Source organism: Macrobrachium rosenbergii, chromosome 5 (genome assembly GCF_040412425.1).
Source record: "Macrobrachium rosenbergii isolate ZJJX-2024 chromosome 5, ASM4041242v1, whole genome shotgun sequence".
NCBI lineage: Eukaryota > Metazoa > Arthropoda > Malacostraca > Decapoda > Palaemonidae > Macrobrachium > Macrobrachium rosenbergii.
In genome coordinates, this window is record NC_089745.1 from 28,625,961 (window position 1) to 28,640,960 (window position 15,000).

Sequence of the window (15,000 nt, forward strand, 5' to 3'; positions counted from 1 at the left end):
ACCGGGTAGGCGTTTGGCTTCTATCGTTCAGGAACAAGTTGCTCCACTTAAGATCAATATCCTTGGGTTCTTGGCGTAAAAAACAACATAGGGCTTTTAAGAATAAATGTTCCACATGGGGTTATTTGCTGCTTCTTAGGGATGTTGGCTGGACTCGAGTTCAGCTACCGTGTCATGGGCAACACTTCACACTCCATGTTCACCTTCTGCTCTGACTGTTCTTACTCTGATTGTTACTCTTCTGACTCCTTCTTTCTCCCTTTTATAGTGTTTGTTCCCGGTACCAACCGTGAAGACATGGTTCGAGGTGTGTCGGCTATGTCCTCTGTTCGCCCCCTCTCACCTGCTTCACTGTTCACTGTTCTGTTCACCATTTTTTATTCTCCATTTTCTATTCACTCTCCAGCGAATCCTAACAGCGATTGGCAAGTTGTTTTGGTACCCTAATCAACTTTATCACCTTTCCCTTATGCTCTAAAATAATGACGTTCGCTTGTTACCATCCGGCACCTAAAACCATTTCGAAAGTCGTTAAACTTTTGTTTTGTATTTAGCGCTTGATCTACACTACCCACTTCCTCTCTTTCTGTGACTCATATCCACTAGTTCATGCATCTCTATGATGAATAATTTTTATGAATACTCTCTCTGTAACACACACATATATACATACATATATATATTTATATGTATATATATGTGTGTGAGTGTTTCTATGTGTATATATGTATGTATGTGAGTGTAAGCATTAGAGAGTAGCTACATACCTGCAGAGCCGATCAAAAAGACAATCAGCACATAGAGCGGGATCTTGATGTGGTCATCATACTGTTGCCTCAAGGCGGCATCACTGTCTTCATCAATAACCTGTAATTAAGGAAATAATACAATCAGTGGTTATTGGTATATAACGTATTTTTATAATATATATATACATATATATATATATATATATATATATATATATATATATATATATATATATATATATATATATATATTTGTGTGTGTGTGTATGTATGTATGAATGTTTGTGTATACATGTATGTATAGTGGACAAGGACATAGAAAAGGGCTCCCAAGACTTTTTTTCTTTTTATCTGCACTTCATTTTTCACTTTTAAATCCAGTACATTAAAATTAGTTATCATTTGATTACTTTACCATGAAACTGCATCTATTCTGTTCCACTCAAAGAAGCTTAATTCATTGTATAGAAAGTGTCATGAAAATGAAAATACTCAAACAAGACCCGAATATATTGTGTATGCAAAGGCCACAAGTAGAATCCCAAGTCATATTAAATAATCAAGAGCATAGGATCGCCATGAGCATTCACGACATTCCACACAAATGTTGAAACAAAGTTTAACAAGGGAACCATTGCCCTTATATATTTAGTTCGACAAATCAAGTAGCGCAGGTATAAGCTTTGACATGAAAATTACGGAAAAGAAAATTGGAAGCACACACACACACATACACACACACACACACACACACACACATATATATATATATATATATATATATATATATATATATATATATATATATATATATATGTATTATATATACATATAAACTATATATAATGTATTATATGTTTGTGTTAAAGAACAAATTGATATATATATACATATACATATATATATATATATATATATATATATATATATATATATATATATATATTAGGCTACTGAAGACCTGTTTTACAGGAAACGCTATTCGAAACTGAGTAACCAACAGACAGACAGACAGACGTAAGTCCGGAAGCCAGCTCCGGTACGACTCAGGTTCATATAATCAATATTGCATTCATTTCAGAACTAATTTTGGTCTGCATTTCCAACGATGTAATTACACATTAACCCCCATCTCATTTCTTCATTATGTTTCACAAATAACCTGTAATGAGAATGAACTGGGGATTTCATAATCAAAAATGACCCATTAGTCATTTCGGCCTTTAAGGTTTTATTGGACTCGTATGTTCCTCCGTGTCCAGTTTTCCATTTCGCTTTTGTGACGCAGCCTTCTCTAGTGACGTGATTTTGTAAGTGCAGCAATAAACGTTTATGGCACAAAATACGGTAAGTCTCCAGGATAAAGGCTGACGGGACCTAACCGAATACCCTTTAATTCATACTCAAATACTGCCTTTTGTTATTTTTTCAAATAGTTATTCCATGAATTGTGTTCATGTTTCTATTTTCATTTAATAGCTGCAGTATTTATGATAACTTACTATCTCCCTGACTTCATAAACAAGACTCATTTGTGAATTATTTTCTTTTTGTCAGCGGTTATTAGAAGGCTATTGTCTGTCATTAAAAATTTAGGATTATACGATATTTTCCTAAGTGCAGTAACAGATCTCTCTCTCTCTCTCTCTCTCTCTCTCTCTCTCTCTCTCTCTCTCTCTCTCTCAATCGATCATATTGTACATGGGAATGAACACTGAAATGAAGGGAGACTATTTCTTGTTGAAGTCGGATATATATATATATATATATATATATATATATATATATATATATATATATATATATATATATATATATATATATATATATAATGTGTGTGTGTGCGCGCACAATGGGGGCGTAATGTTTTACGAGGACATTTATCATTAAAATTTTTAATATTCGTTAGCACTAATTTGTGGTTAATAATTTATCTTTATTAGCTTCCTTTCTTTCACGTTTCAAAGCCGATAGGTTTTTCAAAAGGTGAAATAAGCAAAAACATCGAATCTTTTATAAACTCAAACGTCAGTGATTATAAATTTCAATTAAGTTACATATGACAAAAAATGTGCTCAAGATAAATAACGTTGTATAAAGTGAAACGTTATTTAAATGTTTATTTCTAATAATTTTGAGTTTGTTTATCGGTGTATATATTTTTGTGTCCTAAATGTCTAGCGTATTCGTACATATGTTGCAGAGATGCAATATAAAAACTTATTTGACTCATATTTTTCTTTATTTTCTCATGTCTTCATTTTCTTCTCATCCGAATACCCCCGTCTCCATCGGACATAATGTGTCGCCGTCCTAACTCTAAAAAATTACTATCCCGATGGCAAATAAAAATGAAAATTAAGAGAAAAACGCAGGGTAAAAAGGAGGAAGAGAAATGTCCTGTTTCATATAGTCGGTCGTCGGTCTGCGACGTAATGGTCGCAATTCATTTTCATGAAGACGTTACCAGAGATTATATCTCTCGAGATAATTGCCAGAAGACAGCTGGTCCCCGTTCGCTTCGCCCTCCTTTTTCTTATTACAACGAACCAGCCATCCAAGGGGTCCTGGATGTTCTAAAGTACTGATATATATATATATATATATATATATATATATATATATATATATATATATATATATATATATATATATATATATATGTGTGTGTGTGTGTGTGTGTACAAACACACGTGCATACATATGGACACAAAAATATGTGTATGTATATATATATATATATATATATATATATATATATATATATATATATTATATATATATATATATATATATATATATATATATATATATATATATATATATATATATATATATATATATATAAGCACCATCTGTTTTTCCTGGGAGAAAAAGTGCTGGACATGGCTGTAAATGAAGCAGAAACAGATAAATTCATAATGATAAAGAGGTTAAACTTCTTATGAGGATAAGATGAAAGCACCTCATAAGGATGTGATTAGTGGATCAGTCGCGAGTGTATATGATTATAGGCACGGTGGAATAAGGAGTAAAAGTGAGATAGTGAAATACCAAAGTAATAAAGGCAAAAAGGATGATTTAGAAATGTAGTTCCAGGAAAGGCGATCATTAGGCGATAGAGAAGATCATGACTGTTCTACTTAAAGATTAAGGGAGCTGGAATATTATAAATTAAATAAGGGTAGGTACTTACAGAGAGAAAGGATAATGAGCTAATGAAACTCCGAAGAAAATGTGTCTGTGAAATGTAGTTCCTATAAAATAATGCAGTCTCTGTTGATGGAGTGAGTATTTTGGGAAGTTGTTAAATGTGGAGAATATAAAGAAATCTAGAAAATGGTAGTGGCAGTGTAAATAGTTTACTCAGTGATATGTACTATGTAATTATACTTGAAAAAAAACTTCAGAGGTGTAGGTGACAAGAATAATTGATCAACTGGATATGAAGAAAATTTGAAGAATTAATTATAATTACAGAAGCATAACACTTCTTATTATAGCTAGAAATGTATGGGACTATGTTGACTGAGGAAGTAATACACATAGCCAGAACTGATAGAGTTAGGTTAATACTAGCCCTTTAACCGTTTGATATGCATATATACATAACCGGCCAATTTTACCTACGTCGAAGTACATAAATATACGTTAAGTAAAATATATACATACTGTATTTATATTATATATATATATATATATATATATATATATATATATATATATATATATATATATATATATATACATATGTATTGATATATGTATATAAATTGTATATATATATATGTATATATAGTATGTATATATATATATATATATATATATATATATATATATATATATATATATATATATATATATATATATATATATATATATATATATATATATATATATATATAATTAGTTATTATCATTTCCCTTTCAAGACCAATCCAATTAAACATGTATTAACTAGGCCTCATACCCCAGCTATCATAATGTCCCCATTTCCCCTTTTCACCCCAATTCTCCTCATTTTCTTCATCTGATGCATCGCTCAGTTTATGTGAATGAACTGAAAAGTTTTTATCGGATTTTTTTTTAGAAAGCTGACAGCTGGATATATTATTTTCCAAGAACACTAACTGAACTAATTAAATTATGTGTAAAAGAACGTAAATTTGAATTCAGTTGGAATTTTTCGTCACAAAATTTTGGCATGGCAATGGGTATAACCCTCTATCTCCAGTGCTATGTAATTTGTATATGGATTTCTTTTACTAATGCAATGGCATGTTGACGATATAATTTGTATATGGTCAAGGAACGAAACTGTAAATTAATTTTTTGACAAGTTAGATGATTTAGTATTGTCAATGAAATTCACTAGAGAAGTGGAAAAGGCTGGGTGTCTGCCCTTTTAGGATTGTCAAATACATAGAAATAATAATGGGTTTAAATTCATTATTTAAAGAAAACATACTAATATGTCTGCATTTCTATTCTGGTCAGAGCAACAAAGTAAAGATATCAGTGTTCACATCTGTGTTTTTAAGAGAATTACGTATATGTAGCCCCGAATTCATTGGTGATGAAATAAATAACTTCAGGAATTCAGGCAATAAATTGAAATATCCTGACTATTTGTTAGACAGTGCATTAGAAACGGCGAAAAATATTCTGTGTCAAAACAAAATAGAAAATTACAACACAAAAGATCTGCATATTCTGCCATATAATGATATGAAAGTTATCTCCCATCTTCTTAAAAATTTTGGCGTTAATATGATATTTAGGTACAAGAAAACAACGAAACATGTATTTATAAATAACCCTTCCGACAATACTAAATTCCATGTAAGTCAAACTGGAAAAAATTTCGGAAACAGAACAGAACAACATAAGAATATGTGTAAGATAGTGTAATTTTTGTACACGTTAGTGAGAACAATCATGTAATCAACTTGGAAGGGGCAAAAACCACAGCTTATTCTAATAATGCGCTAGAAGGAAATATCATTGAGTCTAGTTTTATAAAATAAAGTTATTGCCATAACATGAATATCAGCCAAAGCCTGTATAAACTTGATCCTATAATTTCAAAGGGAATTCATAAAATGTTCAGATTTTAAGGAAGGTAGTTCATATGCATGGAAAAAGGGATTATCGTATTTGTAAACACAATACTTGGCCCCTAGCACTATTCAGTTTAGTTACCCCTCCCTTTGTCACTTGTCAGATGTGGACTTTTAGTTTCCAACGGTTTGTGCGTTTGTACGTACTGTCCCCATGACATGTATATCGTGATTGCTACCACTATGTATCAGTCCTTCGTCGAAACCGGTCAGGATCTATACCTAGTCTCTTATTTTTTACCTATGGTGATGTGATATATACTGTATATATATACAGTATATATATATATATATATATATATATATATATATATATATATATATATATTATATATATATATATATATTATATATATATATATATATATATATATATATTATATATATATTATGTATGTATGTATGTACAGTATGTATGTATGTATGTATGTATAATGGTGATGGGCTAACAGTGTGGAAGATGTCGGCACAGGATTCATCCTCGATACCGCAGCTAAGTAATGAGTTTGAGAGTGACAGTTTTTTCGCGCTTTTATAAAGCTACCCTCCTTTAAGTGGTGATAGCTTACTGTCGAAAACAGTGGCCTCGCATTTCGTTTCTTTGTGTGTGTGTGTGTGTGTGTGTGTGTGAGATGATGGTGATAATATTAATCATGGCAGTTTAGATTTTTGTCTCTTGTTTTGGGTCTTTTGTAATATGCGTTCATGAGGTCTGACTGAATCCACTTTCATATTAGTTACTTGTTATTATCATCTTTTATTGTTGAACAACTCCAGAAACCACTTGTTTAATTGCAAATAAAAATATTAATATTAGAAAGCTGGCAATTTTCAAATATATCTTGCAAGCAGAACCTCCACTCCCAGCTAAGTCTCTCTCTCTCTCTCTCTCTCTCTCTCTCTCTCTCTCTCTCTCTCTCTCTCTCTCTCCCCGTTTTATGCACATTAAACTGCTTTGAAAAGAACAAAAGCCATTGCTAATTAGCGGAGCATAACGTTGGCAATTTATGTTTTCCTTTCATTGCGTTCCTTATTGCAGTAACGATTTAACAAGAGTTTATTCGTGATTTCGCGATCTTTTTCAAAGAGGAATGCGCATCTGTGAACGCAGTGATAATTACCCTTTTTACAGAATGAGAGCGTGTTATATTCACGACGTTAGGAATAGGATGAATAAGCTAAAATCGAGATGACTAGTGGAATTTTCCCTCTCTCTCTCTCTCTCTCTCTCTCTCTCTCTCTCTCTCTCTCTCTCTCGTCGTCGTCGTCGTCGTCGTCGTCGTCGTCGTCGTCCTCCTCCTCCTCCTCCTCCTCCTCCTCCTCCTCCTCCTCCTCCTCCTCCTGCCACTCTTTCCTGCATAATGGTCAATAATCCAAGAGTGTTTTGTGTTTGGTTAGTTAGCTTTATGACAAAGAATTTCCTCTGAATGAGGACATTCAATACTCATTTTGGAAATGGCCTTTCTAAGCAATTTATCTTGCCTGAGTAGTTTTATTTATTTAAGAAGCATCATGTATGCGTCCTTGGCATTCAAATAAACTGGATGTAATTGAATGAAATCCGAACATTCTTGACGTCATAATCGCAGTCCATTATTAATATTACAATTGTTACAATTGCAATTTTTGTTCCCAGTTAAAGAACAATCTAAAATAGTTTCGGCGAAGAGCATAGCCCATCCTTTGAAAGAGATATGGTTAAATTCTAAAACCTAATAGTAAATAGTTTCGCACTGAACTGATGTGTTCATTTTCTGCCATATTAAGAAGCAGCCCAAGAAACCGGACATATAAGATACATTTTGATATTTACAGCAGAAGCTCTCCGGATAATGGAAATAACATATTTGATTTTTCATCCTCTCAGTCAACCAAGCCAATAACCTGATTCTGTCGCACGCAACTTACAGGCTGACTCAGCGCATACTCGCAAGCACCACCCACATGAAGGGATGTTGTGAAACAATACTCCTCAGCGGGCACCGGAGTTTCAACCCTACGCTACCAGCAATTCGAGGGAGCGGATCTTGTGCCTCAAGGTTTCTCTCGTATGCTAAGCATGCTGGCAGAATCTCTGTCGTCCTCAAGATTCACATCTCACTGCTCTTCAACCTTGCTCTGTTACTTCTGAGTAAACTTAAGGGAACTGTTGGACAAGTTTGCTAGAAGCTGCGGGGAATATGTGTGTACGTGCATGTCCCGCGCAATAGTTGCGTAAAATAATGGAAATTGAATTTGCTAGAGGGACTGACAGAGAAAGGTTTTGGTAAATGACTGTGTTCTTTAACTAGTTTTCATGATTTTTTTATTTACAGTTAGCCGCTAATTTAGATATAAAAATTAGTACAATTATTAAAGTTTACTGGATACATTCTCCCTCTCCTTCTCTTACTCTCTCTTTCTCTCTTTCTCTCTCACTTCGTCATGCCATTCCATCGGACAATACCGAGTACTGAGTTTAACTTACTGAAGGGACGAATCACATTAGTCTATCGAAAGCATCAGTCAGAGCTAAATGGTTCTCGTATCAGAGGTGGTTCAGGCACGAGCGCCGGATGTATTATGCATTATTTGCTCTGGGGCCTCTGTCAGCTGTTAGGCAACAATGCCTCCTTAGATTAAGTGGTATTGGAAAGGGCGATCCTGTCCCGCGTTGATATACACGCACGCGTGCGCGCGGTCGCATTTGCTTTCTCTTATTTACACTGCGCTCTTCATGTTTCAGGTGGACGTGTGATTCTGTTAGTTTCTGTGTATATATATATATATATATATATATATATATATATATATATATATATATATATATATATATATATATATATATATATATATACTATTCGCCAAAAGGTTGTTACATGCATTTTCAGACGAGCAATTTGGAATAGAATGGTCTGTTCACAAAATTGGTAGTAGTCTAATGCTACAGAAAAACTTCCCATGGATAAATGTAAGTTTCATGAATTAGGAAACGAAATTACTCTTTAAAATTCAGTACAAAGGACACATTAGTCGCAAACAAACCAATATACACTAAAATTAGCAGGAAAAAAGTAATATTCACTTCCTTTCATATTTCACATCTGAATCTTTTTCTTAAACATATTAGCAAGTGAAATTAGTTATTTATTTACATATCTATTGAGTCAACAGCGAGTACGACCTCCGTGAGCAGCAATAAAGCCCACCAGGCGGCGTGGCATGCTGTCCACCAGCTGTACAAGGTTCTCATCAGGTCTCCTGTCCCATTCTTCCAAGAGAGCCTGACCTAATTCTCGTAGGGTGGATGGCTGGTTGTCCCTTTGTCTAATTCCAAGGCCCAATTGATCCCATAAATGTTCTATGGGGTTGAGATCTGGGCTCAGTGTAGGCTGCCTCAGGACGTCCACATCCTGTCCATCAAGGTAAGTAGTCACCACACGTGCTCGATGGGCAGGGGCACTGTCGTCTTGGTACCGGAAATTACTGGCAAACAAACCACGAACCCATGGAAGAAGGTTCCAATCCAGCAACTGTCTGTACACGTCACCGGTCACGTTTCGATCCAGAATGACGAGCTGACTCTTGCCATCTGCACAAATGGCACCCCACACGTGGACAGATCCACCACCTCCAGCAACTCGATCTTGTACACACTCGTCCCTGAGACGTCCTCCAGCCTGTTTACGTGCACGCCTCGTAGCATCTACCGGAAACAGCAGAAATTTGCTCTCGTTTCCAAAAACCACATGGTGCCAGTGTTGTACAGTCAGATTCCGGTGTTGACGGGCCCAAGCCAGACGGTCTCTTTTATGTCTGGGGGCGAGCTTTGGCCTCACAGCACATCTACGGGCTCTGTAACACATCGCTACCAATCTGCGATTCACTCTGTTCTGGTACAGGCTTGGTACTTACCTTGAAGGACAGGATGTGAACGTCCTGAGGCAGCCTGCACTGAGCCCAGATCTCAACCCCATAGAACATTCATGAGATCAATTGGGCCGTGCAATTAGACAAAGGGACAACCAGCCACCCACCCTTAGAGAATTAGGCCAGGCTCTCTTGGAAGAATGGGACAGGATACCTGCTGAGAACCTCTTACAGCTGGTGGACAGCATGCCACGCCGCCTGGTGGGCGTTATTGCTGCTCGCGTAGGTCATACCCGATACTGACTCTGTAGATATGTAAATAAAGGTTATTGTAATTTTCATACAAGTTTTTGACTTGCTGATATGTCTGAGAAAAAGGTTCAGATGTGAAATATGAAAGGAAGTGAACGTTACTTTTTCCTGCTAAATTTAGTGTATATTGTTTTGTTTGCGACTAATGTGTCCTTTGTATTGAATTTTGAAGTGTAATTTTGTTTCCTAATTCATGGAACTTACCTTTATCCATGGGAAGTTTTTCTTAGCACTAGACTACTACCAATTTTGTGAACAGACATTCTATTCCAAATTGCTCGTCTAAAAATGCATGTAACAACCTTTTTTGAATAGTTTATATTTATATTTTTTGGCGAATAGTTTATATTTATTTTATATATTTATATATATATATATATATATATATATATATATATATATATATATATATATATATATATATATATATATATATATATATCCTATATATATATGGGGGATTCGAAGGTAAACAAGTATGACAAATATGCAGCCTATATCCAGCATATGCTTCAGTCAGTCTTAAGCTATGACTGTCGTACCACTTGAACGTAATCGTCACAGACCCTTAGATATAAATAAGAAGGTGGAATCCAGATGCGGGGAAGGAGAGACGAAATGAACAGACAGTTATGTATGAACGTCTCGACCGTTTTGAAGACTGAACTACGAAACTTCCTGCGTTTAGGTAATGTAACTAAACATAAAATTCACGCAACGTTTTCTGGGCGGGTTATAAAGTATGTTTGCATAAATATACGAGGAGGTATACTTTTAAACATGTTCATCTCCGCTGGTATTCATGCGTGTGCTTGAGAAGATATAAAACTGAAAAAATACAGTTCATTTGAACTGCATTCTCTACAGTTTTGTATGTATATATTCGCACACACGCATGAATACCAGTAGACACTGTCAGACTGATCCTGACGAACGTTCATTTGTTTTTTTAAATATGTTTGCATGCTTGTTCATACGAAATTGATAAGAATTTTTTCACGAATTTCATCCCCCTTCTCCACGACTTACACAGCAAGCACAAATTTTATCAAAGCTCTTAGTTAAGTTCTAGCAACTGAATGCAATATAAAGAAATATAATTTAATTACGGAAAAATGTGAATAAAATCTGAATAAAACTTGTAAGCCTCCAAATTAAGTAAACATTAGAAAAAAAATTATATTTCAAGAACGCAAAACATAAATAAATGAATGAAACTACGTTCCTCTAAGTAATGCAGTGAGATTGCCATTTGTGTCCCGCAATAATGCACTTGTTACGTAGGACGCTAACATTCAAAACGACAACCTTACTGCCATTTATGCTAGTGAGGGTCCTTCAGAGTAATTGCTTTCGTTTAAGATGGCATACATATATCATAGAAGAGCGAGTGTGTGCTTGCTGCAGCAGTCATGCTTGTTTGTGTGTTCTCTTGCAGGATTATATCCCCGCGTTGCATATTAGTATGTGGTACGCATCTTGTATATTTCTCTCGGTTGACACAGTTTGCACGTTTGTGTATTATAGCATACAGATATTACGACGTGTTTGTTTTCTCTGATCTATGGGATTTTCCTTATTTTTGGTTGCTTTGTGAAGATAGGCAAGTGAGATGTTCGATGAGCAGAAAAAGAGGGTATTGCTTCACGATTTTTTTTTTTTATAAATCACGTACTCGACTAAACAAGTTTTATTGGAGGGCCGTTGCAGGAATTATTATTATTATTATTATTATTATTATTATTAGTTATTCAATCAATTAATTAAACGCATGTAGAATCACCAATAAAAGTAAAATCATTCTGGAACCAATACACGCTCAGAAACTTGTTTTGGGCGCTTATAAATACTAACGAGCATTAAAACAGCATGTTTTCTGGTATATTTCCTATAAAATTACAATAAAAGAGGCTTTATTTATTAACACATTTATTTCTTCAAAACACTTATTTTGCCTCGCCATTTGTTTTATTTTTTGTTTGTGGTCTGGATGGGGCCTTAGGATCTCGTCATTTGTATTATTTTTTGTTTGTTGTCTGGATGGGGCTTCAGGATCTCGTCAGTGATATTTTTTGTTTATTGCCTGGATGGGGCTTCAGGATCTCGTCTTTTTTTTTTGTGGCCTGGATGGGGCTTCAGGGTCTCGTCTTTTATTTGTGGCCTGGATGGGGCTTCAGGATCTCGTCTTTTTTTTTTGTGGCCTGGATGGGGCTTCAGGATCTCGTAATTTTTTTTAGTTTTCGTTTGCGGCCTGGATGGGGCTTCGAGATCTCGTAATTTGTACTATGTTTTTGTGTGGCCTGGATGGGACTCATTTGATTTATTTTTTGTTTGTGACCTGGATGGGGCTTCAGGATCTCGTAATTTTTTTTTCAGTTTTCGTTTGTGGCTGGATGGGGCTTCGGGACCTCGTCATTTGTATTATTTTTTGTTTGTGGCCTGGATGGGACTCATTTGTTTTATTTTTTGTTTGTGGCCTGGATGGGGCTTCAGGATCTCGTAATTTTTTTTAGTTTGCGTTTGTGGCAACAACACTTCACTTCACTGTTGTTGCACGAGAGACAGACTTTCTCCCCTCCCACACACACACACACACACATACAAACGCGCAGACACAGCTTAGTGCGAATTGTAGAAATACAATATTTTTTATTTATTGTCTTTGTTCAGTGGAGATGCTGTTTATTCACTTCTGATAGAGGAACGTATCTTCCCCTCCGACTCTATCTTCCCTTCATCCGCCCCTCCCCATTCCCTTCCGATTCCCCTTCCCTCTTCCCTTGTTCCCTTCCCTCCCTCTGCTCCCCTCCCCTCTGCTCCTCCTCCCCCTTTCCCTGCCTCCTCTCCCCCCTCCTTCCCCTTCCTCTCCCCTTCACCCTTTCATTTCCCCTCTCTCCTTTCTCCCTCTCCTTTTCCCTCCCCTACACGTGTACTGTCATTCAGAGTTCTCCCCGGCAGCGCCAGGGTTGATCAGCTAGTATGTGTATATATATATATATATATATATATATATATATATATATATATATATATATATATATATATATGTTATATATGTATTGTGTGCATATGCATTTCTATATATTCATCTACAACATTTTGACCTTTGACTCTTGTAGTTTATATATATATATATATAATATATATATATATATATATATATATATATATATATATATATATATATATATATATATATATATATATATATATATATATATATATATATATATATATGTATATATATATATATATATATATATATATATATATATATATATACACACACATATATATATATATATATATATATATATATATATATATATATATATATATATGTATGTATTGTGTGCATATGCATTTCTATATATTCATCTACAGCATTTTGACCTTGTAGTTTATGTGCACTACGCTCGCACGCACAGGCATTCGTAGAAGTGCATCACTGCACGCAAGAGCAAATATTGCTTGCCATGAGCTTTAATACAAGAGAAACGCACACAAAGGAGAATCACAAAACCCTCTCTTTACCATGCGGCGAAAACAGGAATGCAATCTTCTTTTATCACTTCATAATGCCATTATTTCCTTTCATCTCTCTTATTGCTGTACATCATATTGTGACACGGAATTGGGCTCAATGGGAAACCCCCTCACTGAGTTTTCTTTCGCATTGTAAAGTGCCTTTTTTCTAGAAAGGTATTAATTTATGTACTGCGTGATTCTCTCTCTCTCTCTCTCTCTCTCTCTCTCTCTCTCTCTCTCTCTCTCTCTCTCTCTCGTGTTGTCAATGTTCATAGAGAGAAAGGGACGATCAAAGTACATTCACTCAAACGTGTCGCCTCTGTTGACCTAAGTAGAAAGTTATGTGCATGTATATGTTATGTATATGATGGTGAGTCGACGGTTGTGGGTTCATAGTTGACAGTATAGAGAAGATTATATATTGGTAAGCATTAGCATAGGGTATAATAGAAGGGGAAGGGTTATTGATAAAGCAATCCCCACCCAACAAAGCTGCAAACATTTCAGATATTATTTATCAGTCTCCTTCCATGGGAAATAGTCTATCTCTTGAGTGGGAACTGCAAAGTTCTCTCTCTATCTCGTATTGGTCATAAGGAAAGGTTGAAAGCCATGTACTCTCTCTCTCTCTCTCTCTCTCTCTCTCTCTCTCTCTCTCTCTCTCTCTCTCTCTCTCTCTCTCTCTCTCTGCCCAGAAACCCCGGAGTCCAACCTTTTACCTAACCCAATGAAAGTTTGCTAACCTAAGCAGTTTATGTGACACTTCGCCATATCATTCTTAACGAGGTTTCTGAGACCACAAACCTCCGCCAAAAATAATTAATTCACAACTGATAAGGTTTCGTCTTCGCAAAATTTAGATTCAAATCTCTCACAAACTCTGGTCTTGGTGCCAGTTCCAAAGCTCACCTTTGGTTAGATTGTCATGAGAAGCTTGCCTTGGGCAAAAAGAAACCTCTCTCTCTCTCTCTCTCTCTCTCTCTCTCTCTCTCTCTCTCTCTCTCTCTCTCTCTGTCTAGGAGTCATTTCTTCAGTATTTTCAATCCTTCCAAGCTTGTACATAAATATAAAACGCATTGATGCTCTATACAACAGCACTTATAACTTCTGTGGTCTACCCAAGAGTTTAAGGACATATCTCTGATGTAAGAGAATTTTAAACGAGTATTTCTAATTTGTTTTCATGTTAGAATACGTGTAGTCTTGAATATCCAGAATATACTGGTATTAACTCTTATATGAAAACTCATTTATTTTTTTGCATTCTATAGAGGGTAGTATAGAAAAACCTGAGACATAGTGCATTCTTATTTAGTCTTTCGGATTGGATTTCATTCATAAAAACTTCAATTGCTTCAAGATCTTAACCCCGATGTTGTTTGAAAAGGTCGCAAAAAAGTTTTGAGGTTATCGCCACAGCCATTGTAGAGAGACTGTCGTTA

At 35.3% G+C, this 15,000-nt stretch overlaps 1 protein-coding gene and 1 long non-coding RNA gene across 2 annotated transcripts in view; one reads left to right on the forward strand and one right to left on the reverse strand.

Annotated features, from left to right (window-relative positions):
- LOC136838632 (uncharacterized) overlaps positions 1-15,000 on the forward strand; it is a 242,049-nt gene that overhangs the window by 193,024 nt on the left and 34,025 nt on the right. The window lies entirely within an intron of this gene.
- The window catches only part of LOC136838631 (uncharacterized), a 259,640-nt gene that overhangs the window by 122,985 nt on the left and 121,655 nt on the right, over positions 1-15,000 (reverse strand). The window contains exon 2 of the mRNA XM_067103920.1: positions 768-867. The gene's annotated coding sequence lies outside the window, so the exon portion shown is untranslated. The remainder of the gene's footprint in view (positions 1-767; positions 868-15,000) is intronic.